Source organism: Eschrichtius robustus, chromosome 1 (genome assembly GCF_028021215.1).
Source record: "Eschrichtius robustus isolate mEscRob2 chromosome 1, mEscRob2.pri, whole genome shotgun sequence".
NCBI lineage: Eukaryota > Metazoa > Chordata > Mammalia > Artiodactyla > Eschrichtiidae > Eschrichtius > Eschrichtius robustus.
This window is the reverse complement of record NC_090824.1, coordinates 176,498,435-176,509,502: the sequence shown is the minus strand read 5'-3', so window position 1 is coordinate 176,509,502 and position 11,068 is coordinate 176,498,435. Positions and strand designations below refer to the sequence as shown.

The window sequence follows — 11,068 nt, the reverse complement described above, 5'->3', positions numbered from 1 at the left end:
GTATTTTAAAAGTGATATAATTCATGGCGTAGCCATTATTTACGCGTGAAGTAAGTTACAGTCAGTTGGCGTGGTCAAAGCCTTATTTTTGCCAAGATTTTTAGAAAATGTTAACAATTTGTAGAGGAATCTCGTGGCGTTTATCATGAGATTTACGTGGTTGAACTTCTCTGATTTGGAATGTATTATACCTTCTTTACTTTGAAACAGTCCCAGTTTTTACCAAGGCTTTATCTTTGGCTAACTCTTTTGTTTTCTCTCCTCCCCCCTCTCCCCCTCCCCCGCCCTCCTTTAATTGATTTAGGGTGGATTCTACATCTGGAGACTCACATCCCTAAAGTATCTGCTTCTGAAATAAAAATGAAAGTGGGAAGGTATTGGAATGGGATGAAGGGCCGCGTTAATTACCTCGGGGAGTCTTCGAACCAATTTCTTCTGCCTCATTGATGTCCTTGGATAGAGGAGAATGGAGGCAGGATGCAAAATAAAGAGCCAAGGAACGTTCAAGAAGTCACGTGGGAAAAGCAATATGAAAGTAGAAGGTTGCCGAACTTTGAGAAATTTCACCCTAGACAACGTTGAGATTCTTGGAGGTAACAATGTGATGACCATCGTGTATTGTGGCTTCATGATTTTATTTCTTAATCGCGATAAATATAAAAACTCTAACTCCTCCACACTCTTCTCCAGACTCACGGGCAAAGTTATACAGGGGTCTGAGTACCAAAAACATAAAGAGACCCCAGTACTTTGGAGGAACCGTAAGATAATGCATACACAGGCCATCGAGTTAGGGATTTGGTGTCCTTTTGCAATTGTTTCTTATTTTGATGAAATAACGTTCCGTTTATAATAATGACTCAAAACTGGTAAACAAACCTAGAGCCGGCGCAATGGCTGCTACAGCTCACGTCGCCGCAGCTCTTGGAGAGGGAAAGTGCATCCTCTCTGTAAACTGGAGCCGCCCGGAAGTCCTGGCGGGGGGGAGAGGAGCGGTCCTCTGCCCCCTCCCGGGCCCGAGCCCCGCGGCGAGGTTTGGGGCACACGAGGGAGAGCCACGGCCACCGCGGTGGACGCAGCGCGGCGGGGAGCGGGGCTGGCTGGAGGAGGGGATCCGCTCTCAGGCCCCTCTGCTGCGGCTGCGCTTCAGCGGTGCCGAAGCTGCTGACCCTGTCGAAGGGAAGGGCGCGCGGGGTGGGTCTCCCGCGCTGTAAGTCCCCTTGGGATGGCACCGTCCACCGCCCCCCTCCCTCCCTACGGGCCAGACTGTGTGTTGAAGGATCGAAAAGACGAGAGCCGGGGGTAGAGTCCAGAAGCCTGCCTGGAGTCCCCACTCTGGATCCCTAGTAGCCGCGGTGCAAACATGGACTCAGTTGGGAGCCGTCTCAGAGTACAGAGGGAGGCAGTTTGGGGGTGCAGGCGACAGCGTTAATGTGCAGGAACGGGGTGCGGTCGGTGTGAGGATTCTTCGCTTTCAGTGACCTTCAGGTGAAAGAGGTCGGATGTCCCCAGGAGGAGGGGACCAGGAAGCTGGAGGGCATGCAGACTCCGGCTGGAGCTTGAACTATGAGTCGCTTGTCCTTTCTGAGTCTCAGGTGGTACCTCGAATGAACGTGTGACAGGACGAAGGCGTTTTATACCTCGCAGAGAGCCCTGCAACATGTAGGGAAATACAATTTGCCCAGACTGCACAAGTGCACGGCGTCTCACTGCCGCCGAAGCCCCCGAGGATCTCCGAGGTCCGCCCGCCGTTTCGGTGGAGGGGCCCTCGCGACCGCGTGGCTTGGCTGGAGCAGTTTGCCGGCACGTCTGTCGCGCGGTTCTCCTAGACCAGCCGGGCCCCGCTGTCGGGGAGAGGACTCGCCAGGGCAGGACCCCGCCCGTCCCGCGCGCGCTCGGACTCTGACCTCCTCTCTCTCGGTCCTCCCCGCGCCTTGTCCCCCGCCCGTCAGAGCGTCCACCTATCCTCCGAGGACTTATAGTGCCTGAGGTCTCCGGTCCGCGAGGACTCGCGGGGGTGGAAGGACGTGGAAGGACGTGAGAGGGAGGGCGGAGCTGCGAACTCGAAGCAGCCTTGGAGCGCAGGGTCCTCTGGCCCCCCGGCCCGGGCCAGGGAAGGGGCGCGGCGAGAGACGTTCTTAAGAAGGAGATGGACACAACTGGGAGACTCTGGGGGATTTTACCCCTTGTGGCAATAGAGCAAAAACCCTGACAAAACGTGTCAGTTCTCCATTTCCCACAGAAATAAATTCTAGCCCCCAGCAGCATCTCCTCGCTCCTTAGTACAGCAAAGCCCACCTTCGGAAGTTCTCCGTCTTGCCCACTCGGGCGTCGCCAGCATTTCCGCATTGGGGACATTACGTTCAGTCTCTGCCCAGCCGTGGCTCGGGCCGGGGAGCTCCACTTTGTCTTCCCCCCACGCCCCGGGCAAAGTGCCCGCCGACCCGCAGACGCCGCCGGGAAACCCTACCCTGCGCCCGTCTGCGCTGCCCCTGTTTCACTCCCACCATCGCAGAGGGCCACGTTTTTCTCGGGCAGGATTCCTTTCCCGCCCTACAAGAGCCAGCCCAGGCCAGGTGCCCTCTGCGGTCGCCCCGGCCCGGACATTTCCCCAGGACACGCCGTGGCGACCCTCGTTACCTATGTCCTGCCGATCGCAGCGGCAAGCTGGCCCGAGCAACCCCAACTGAATTTTCCGACCCCTCTGGGCTCGTTTCCCTGGAAAACCTTTCCCCGACCCCCTCCCGCCATCCCTAAGGGGCCAGGAAATGTTTCAATCTCCATAGAAAAAGCGCAATTTAAGTGCCGGGTGGGGCGCAGTGGGCGGGACTCGGGTCGCAGAGAGAATTGAATTTCTCTCCGCTCGGAACCAGCCTTCGGCGGATAAAGCGCAAGTTTGTGCATTTGGTCCACGGAGGGATTGCAAACCAACGAAACAGAAAGTGTTCCAGTGAGATGCGGAGTTTGCCCAGATTTCCCTGCAGATGGGTGTGCGGAAACGCCTGTGATGGGAACTTTCTGCAGATCGTGTATGGATGGGAGCTAAAGAAAAAAAGGGAGGGGAGCGGGGCGGGGAGGGGGCAGTGGGAGCGTGAAATGTGCCTCTGTGTGAGTGTGTGTGTGGGGGGGAAATGTGCCCAGACGCGGAGGCGTCACAGGGGGGGCGTCACAGCGGGGGAAATGGAAGGAGTGCGGAACGTCCCGCAGGCTAATTGGCTTAAGACGTTCTGCAAGCGCTTGGAAAAGGTCGTTGAAGGAGTTCGCTGCACACACACAAAATAATAATCTTAAAAAAGAGTGCCGGGCATGCGCACAGAGAGGATGCCATATTGGAATGAGGCTGTAGTGGGAGTCGGCGGAGTGGAGCGGGCGCGCGAGGGAGGCGGCGGGCGGGGAGCGAGCAAACCAGAGCTAGCGGGTGAGGCCGGTGTCCCCCCCACCACGGCGGCGCCCGGGGTCTTAGTCCACGCCGCGGGGAGGACGAACTTCATCAGGTAGGACGCCGCGCGGTCGCTGTCCCCGCGCCCAGCCAGCCCAGCCAGCCCAGCGAGCAGACCTCCGGCCCGCAGGTTGAGCGCGCCGGTCAGCTTCTTTTTTCCAGCTCCGAAAAAAAGGGAAGCTGGAGCCAGCCCGGGGGTGGGGGGCTGGAGGAGGGGGTGCTGAGGGAGAGGAGCGAAAGGGAAGGACAGGAGGAGAAAGCGACAGCACTGGAGCAGAGCCCCAAAGTCCGCTCTGCGCTCCGGGTTGTCATTTTTGCTCCCCCTGTCCCCTTCCCCCGGTCCCTCGGCTTTGCGAAGCCCGGCCTTGGCGGGGGTCCGTCCGTAGTTGCAAAGTGTCCTCCTCCCCGGGTGCAAGCCGTCCCCTCCCGCCGCCCACCTTCCTCATTTGTGCGCTCATTTTAGCGACGCAGCCGCCCTTGCTACCCCGCGCTCTCTCGTTGGGGTCTCTTTCTTCTTCCTTTTTTTTTTTTGGTGTGTGTGTGTTTGGGGTGGCGGGGGGGAGTGGGGGGAGAAGATGGTGGGGTGAGGACTGGAGACCAACCATCAGGGGGGTTAAAAATCGTGGACCCATTCGGAATCCCCCCTTTGGAAACATTTGCCTGTGCAGCTGAAATGAAATTGTCAGTAGTAGTTTCGGAGCGTGCTCCCGCATGGATGATCTTTTTGTTCTTTATTTTCTTTTCTTTATTATTATTATTATTATTTTTTCTTTTACGTTAAAGTAATAGCCTGTCACTTGGGGCTTTCCTGTTGTCTACTCTCATATGACCTTTCAAAATTACTAATCTGATCAGGCTTTGGAGTTTATTTTTTTAATGTGTGTGTGTTTGTGTGTGTGTGTTGGTAAAATCCGCCAAAAAAACAACTGCAGGAACTGCTAGATATATTTACTGATTTTTGACCCGAGGCGGCGGGAGGGGATTAACCGGAGAAAGGGGGAGCCTTAGGTGAGGGAAGTGGTTGATTTGCGGAGGCCAGACTCAAGTCCAGAGCCCGATCCGTACTCGTGTTTTCTTGGAAGCAACGGCGGGGAAGGAGTATTTAGAAGCCGTGCCAGTTTCAATATGGCGGGCTAAGGTGGCTTTTAAAAACTGAAAATAAAGGTTTTGAGGTGGGAAAAAACCCAACCGGAGGTGCCATCTCTTAGTTTCAACTCTCTTTGACTACTCCAGTAGCTGCTTTAGCGAATTAAATGGGAAAAAAGAGAGGGAATGAGCTGCCCTAGTTTTTTCCGTGGTTAGAGTCTGCGTGTGTCCAGTCCATTGCTAAAGGGGAGAGGGGTCCCGCTGGCCCGGACCGGGGCATCCGAGCACAACTGCTCTGTGTGCCTTTGGATCAGTGTGCATACCTGTGTGTGCAGTTGGCGGGGAGGGTGCCAAAGAGATCCGCCCCGAATTCGTGTGTGCGTCTTGGAACCAGACCCTACCACGATTTGACATGACAAACTGCTGACACGTGGTGCAAAATACACGAGGGCAGAGGGAATGATTTATTTCGGCTTTCTAGGAGACCAGCTCTCTTTCTCTGTATGCTGGATCCTGTGTGCGTAAAGCCCGGTAGGTGGAGCGGGGAGGTGCTTATTAAAAGGACTCACTCACTGTCCAGGCTTTCGGGTGAAGTCGGACTGCAGACGCCCGTGGGGTTCTGTGTGCAGGGGGCGCGCCGCTGCAGTTAGCGGTGGGCACCCGGTGCAGTTCGCGCCGCGGTGGGGTGAGAGGTGGGGGGGCCGGCGTCCGGGGCTTGGTGGGTAGGGTGGGGGAGTGAAAGTGCAGCGGCGGAAGGGCGGGGGCGCGCGGACCTCCGCTGCAGAGCGTGCAGGGGGGAGGGGAGGAGTTGCTTTTGGAGTTGCGCTCTAGGGGCGGTGGGGGATGGGGAGAGCGTTAGCGGAAGAAAGTGTCCCTTGCTCTGATCGGGCTCCGAGAGGGCTGGATCCGCTAGGGGCCTTCTCGGCGAGCGAGCAGGGGTGTCGCCTTGGGCTTTGAGAGGGCGGCGAGGTGCCCGGGAAAAGCTGGCCTCCGGGCCCGGAGCGGGTCAGGGAGCGGAGTTTGAGGGCAAAGTCGGAGCTTGTGAGTGGAGCCCGAGGGAAAGCAAGCAAACCGAGCGCCCTTAGCTGGGAACTGGGGTCCCCGACAGGGGTCGCTAGTGGCCAGGATGCAGCCGCGGAGCGGAGGTCGCGCAGCGGTGCCAGCGGGGTGGACCTGGGGGACTGGGGCCACACGGCGGCCGCGCGCCGTCCCCAGGGCCAGGCGAGGGCCGGTCCGGGGTACCTTCTCTGTGCCCGTGGCCTGATGGCGCGTCTTCCTAGTGCGCCAAGATGATTTTAAATCATGGGGTTAAAAAGATAGCGCTGGCCAGGTCTGTAGTTACCGCAGTAACGTGGTCTCTGGGCATTTTCAGAGGCCTGGAGGGAGGATCGATGGTATCGGTTTGTCTTCCCACTTAGACGGACGCCGCGCTGTCGGACAGGCCAGTCCCTCGCGGCGGCCCGTGGGTGGGGTCTCGGGGGAAGCATCACCAAGATGCGAGACCCCGCGGCAGATTTTCCCTCCGACCTGGGTGGCGGGGCTGAGCGATCTGCGACCCTCAGGCCCAGACGCGTTTCGCACCCCCAACCGCCGGGCCGAGCGCGCGGCGCGCCCCCGGCGCTCCGGTCCCGCGCGTCCCCCCGGGGACAGCTCTCCCGTGGGCTTCGCCCAAGTGGAAACCAGCCTAAGATGGCTCTGTGCTTGTAAACTGCAGTTTCAGCCGAGAACCCCTCCCTTCGTCCTCCTGACGTCGCGGCTGACAAGCGCACAATTCACTCCAACGCCCCGAAACCTGCGATTTTGCACCGAGCTGTGCGGTGGAAGCGAACGTACAACCGACTGCGAAGAACATTCCACAGGATTCTCGCAGGGCCCAAGTTTTCCTTCTCTTGGGTAGGAGCGGGAGGAGGGAGGAACCGAGACGAGGCAGGAGCACGGCCGACCCCCGCCCCGAAACCGGGGCTGGGGACTTTCACGCGTAAAAAACGCAGGGAGGTGCCCCGGGGACGCGGAGGGTGGCCTTGCGGAGCGATGGCCACTCTCAGGGGCGCTCGTCCTTGACCACATTGGTGGTGTCGGGAGTCCGGACACGACGCCGGGAAGCCTGAGAGGCCGTTTCCAAACTTCTGTAGACCTGCTTGCAGTTTCGCTTTCGGAATTTTCGGGATCTTTGGGTTTATAGAGTTGGGTGGGATTCCGGGAAGGGCAGGGCGCCAGGGGCTGGCCGCACGGCTACTCGTTCCTTTCAGTGCAGAAGTGAGACTGCTCACCCACTCGGGCGTCCCCTGCGGTGCCTCCCTGGACCCCGAGCGCCGGCGCCTTTGAGGGTCTGGGGCTCCAGGCCCCGCGCTCCGCCCCGACTCCGGAGAGCTCGGTCCCCGCGCCGCGTTTTGTCGGCTCCAGCGGCGCAGCCGCGGCGGATCCGAGCCCACTGGTGGGAAACTGCCTCCGACGCAGGCAGACCCTGCCTGAATCCAGATCCATCGCCGCCGCCCTCTACCTTCCCTCACCCTTCCACCCTTGCACCGTAGCGGAGGGCCCCGGGGGACCGATTGGCGTGTCTGTACCAAGCAAATGGACCCAGGTTTCACCAGGTCGGAGAAAAACCGAAAACAGGCTCAGATTCGGCCCCGTTTCCTGGGAGTCTTTGGGGGTGGGGAGCGAGGTGGAGCGGGTAGGTGTGGGGGAAGGGAGAGGCCTTGGTGGTCAGAAGGAATTGCTGGCTAGGCTGTCCTTTGAGATAGGAGATCTGCTACTTTCTCCGTTCGAAGCATTAAATTTGCACACACTCTGCTTCCTCCTTTCCATAAATAAGTACTGTCTCAGATTTTTATCTTAGTTCATGGCTGGGACCCTGCCGCTGCCTGGAAGGTGGCTGGGGTGGGCGGGGGACCATACACCCATGCGCACCAGAAATCCTCCAGTCCCCTACCCAAGCTGTGCGCAGAACCCATTCCAGGGCCAGTGGAAACCACTGCCCAGTGGCAGGGCGATTCAGCACCCCTTACCCCAGAGAAGAGTTCCATCAGCCAATCTGTCTTGATGTGTGTTGTTCTAGAAGTGCCAGCTGAGACCTGCAGGGGTGACAAAGGAGTATTTCCCATTTCCCATTAAGTTACCCACATCTTGAACCTCAAAGAAGCCATCTGCTGGGACATGAATTTCACTAATGATGGGAATAATTGATCAGAGAGGGCTTTTCCTCTTCATGTTTTCTTGCAGAAATTGTGGACTAATTTTTTGGGAAACCTTGCTAGTTTCCCAAAACCAGCTTTATGATAACTAGCTTTATGATTCTTGACTTAAAAAAAAAAAAAAAGCCGGAAGCAGAAGAGCGTCCTGAAGAAAGGGGAAAGCCATGGTGATTTCCCTTTTCTCTTTATAATAAGACTTTCCTTTGCTGTCCTGGGAGTGCTGATGGGTCATCAGATCCCATTTTGCCCACTCTAGTTGAGGTGGCATTTTCCACCTTTCTCTCTGTGCCGTCGTCTCCAAAGGACTTGCCAAATCTGAGCAAAAATGCTGGGTGATGGAAACATTGCTCTGAGCAGTAAGTGAATGAGACTTCCCTTGAATTGATAGAGGGTGCTTTTGGGATCAGAGAAGCACATGTAGTGAAAACGCAGAAGATTTCAAAGTAAAAGAGTTCTTTTTTTTTTTTAAGTAATTGAACAAAAATAGTCTACTGTGGAATTTGAATTACCTCCAGCTCTAGTATCAGATACCATTTCTCTCTTAGTATTTCACTATTTTTGGAACTTTTGGAGTTCCCGTAACAGTGTAGAGGCCATAAAGAAGAACTTGTAAAAGGTTCTTGTCCCAAAAAGAAACTAGGATCCACAGTTCAAGACACATTCAGTGTTTTTTTTTCTGACTGTTCTTACGTCGACGTTGCCCTAGTAGCAACTTACTGTTCCCATTCTACAAGTAAGAAAAACTGGTTAGGGAAATGATACTTGTCATGACAAACCATCTGTGCGTTTGTAGTGGTGACCTGTGATCTGACAGCTCTGTTTTGTAAGGAAGATTCCTGACAGAGGAGGAGAGGACAGAATCGGGAGGAGGCCTGGCTTCTAGTTTCGGCGATGCTTCCGTCTGGCTGTATGACCTTGGACCAGTTACTGGATGTCATCTTTCTGGGCCTCAACTTCCGTATCTACAAAATAGGTGCTTTGGACTGGAATCTCACTCAGAGATCCCCATGGTTCTATTTGGGAAAAAAAAAGATCTGTGGTTCAACACATCTATGCAGACCTGCCCAAGTGATTCATCTTTCAGACTCTTGTCCGGAAGGTAGAGTGGAAACATTACTGGCCATCATTACAGAGGATGTCTTTGAACGCAGGTCACTGTGCAGAAGTACCGTGGTTATTGTTAAGGGATGCAAGCTCCACATGGGGTCATGGTTTCACTTGTGCTCTGGAAAAGGAGAGGTGTAGAGAAAATTGAGGCACACCACTCTAGCCTTCACATATAATCCCAATAATGGCAGGGCCTGGGCCAGGTCATAAAGAATACAGGCCAGAAAGAAAAACCTGATTTGAGTTTGCTCTAATAATTCCTAGGACTAGAAGGGGCCATTCCAAATAGCCCTCTCTACCCCGCCTGCCCAGACAGGGTGAGTGCTTGGACCTTATTCGATTATATTCATAGTGCGGGTGGATGGCTGCAGCCTCCAGGTAACCCAGCCAGTGAAACTATCAGATCTGACCCTGCATTTTCCATTCCTGCCCTTCAGGCTGGGCCACTGGGCAAGTACTTCCTCTCTTTGTAAGACTGATAATGTCCTGGGACGTTCTTAGGAAACTTGATCTTGTTGGCTAAACCAAGTGTTGGCTGTTTGGAGGCCTGTGTAAATAAACAAGATGTTTATAGACAGGACAGTGTATTGTAAATAAGGGAAGATACTCAATTTAGAGCTTGCGGTCTAAGAGGGAATGTTATATGATTTATATAAAGTTATCAAATAAAGTTATCAAATAAAATTCTTAAAGGATTGGTTTTGCATGATCTGTGTTCTGATTAAAAGATGCCACCATCATACTTCCCATGTGGTTAGCCCGTAAAGAATTTTAAAACGTGCTAATTCTTCGCTATACATTGCCCGTTAGGGTCCTTCATGTTACCGGTAAGATGATACTAAAGGTTTTGCTCTCTTGTCATGTAGGTTTCTATTCTTGTGATAAGATAGATGTCTTTGACACTGATTTAAAGAAAGAATCCATTGTGCTTTTGGTTTCATTCTTTTTGATTTTCTTAAAAACAAAAGTGACACATTTTGGTAGATGCCTTGCATTTGGTGAATTCTGAAGTGTCGGGCAAAGAGCGTCAGCAGTTGTGACTACAAAGGAGGGGTTTGGAGCTGGTGGGACGGGGGAAGGTGGGACAGATTTGTATCCTGTGGTATTTTTCCCCCTGCAGTTGTATTGGCTGAGAAAAGATACCTTATAAGGTTATTTAAGCATCCTTTCTCCTAAATTTGGCAAGTTGTTGTTTTTTTCCGTTTCATTCAAAACTGAATTATGAACTCAATCACTTTCAGGTACAGTGCGAGCATCTGAAATTCCAAGTGCAAGTTCCTACAAAGTCTCATGTAAAAGATAATTCAAACAGATGCTCACTGAAAAGCCACACATTTGGATTTGAAAGGGTTGTGAGATTACTCTGATTTGGAATTATCTGTTTACTCCAAATAATATTAAAAAAAAATAGTAACTACTTATTGAAGCATCTACTATTTGCCAGGCACTCTTCGAATTGTTTATATTTGTATATCCTCTATTTTACGAGTGTTGTCACCTCCATTTTGCACATGGGGAGATGGAAAGGGAGCCTGAGTCACTTGCTAGCAAGTTTGAGCAAGAGAGAGAGTGAGGATTTGAATCCTAGTCTTTTTTTTAAACTTTGGGTTTTTATTTATTTATTTATTTTATGGCTGTGTTGGGTCTTCGTTTCTGTGTTGAGTCTTCGTTTCTTGATGCTTTCTCTAGTTGGCGGCAAGTGGGGGCCACTCTTCATCGCGGTGCGCGGACCTCTCATTATTGTGGCCTCTCTTGTTGCGGAGCACAGGCTCCAGACGCGCAGGCTCAGTAGTTGTGGCTCACGGGCCTAGTTGCTCCGCGGCATGTGGGATCTTCCCAGACCAGGGCTCGAACCCGTGTCCCCTGCATTGGCAGGCAGATTCTCAACCACTGCGCCACCAGGGAAGCTCTGAATCCTGGTCTTAGACTGTCTTGAAACTGTGTATATTGATTACCTGCCATGTGTGAGACACAGCCTAGCAATTTAAGTGCATTAGCTTATTTAATCATTATAGGTGAGTGCTGGTATCTTTCTCGGTAATTTACCGAGTCTTTGGGGAGGTTATACAGGGCCACACAAATAGGTTTGTTCTTTTAAAATATTTTATTGAAACAGAGTAAGACTAGAGCATTTTCCTTTTGCATTCAGTTCAGACGGTCATGGGAGAACAGAGCTTAAGTCACTGTTTTTAAATTTTGAAGTGAAATTACGCGGTGTTCCTGGGTTGGGAAAGAATGTTGT

At 53.4% G+C, this 11,068-nt stretch overlaps 1 protein-coding gene across 1 annotated transcript in view; it reads left to right on the top strand.

Moving 5' to 3' along the window:
• Positions 1 to 3,421: 3,421 nt before the first annotated feature.
• The window catches only part of SFMBT2 (Scm like with four mbt domains 2), a 216,627-nt gene continuing 208,980 nt past the window's right edge, over positions 3,422 to 11,068 (top strand). The window contains exon 1 of the mRNA XM_068538343.1: positions 3,422 to 3,494. The gene's annotated coding sequence lies outside the window, so the exon portion shown is untranslated. The remainder of the gene's footprint in view (positions 3,495 to 11,068) is intronic.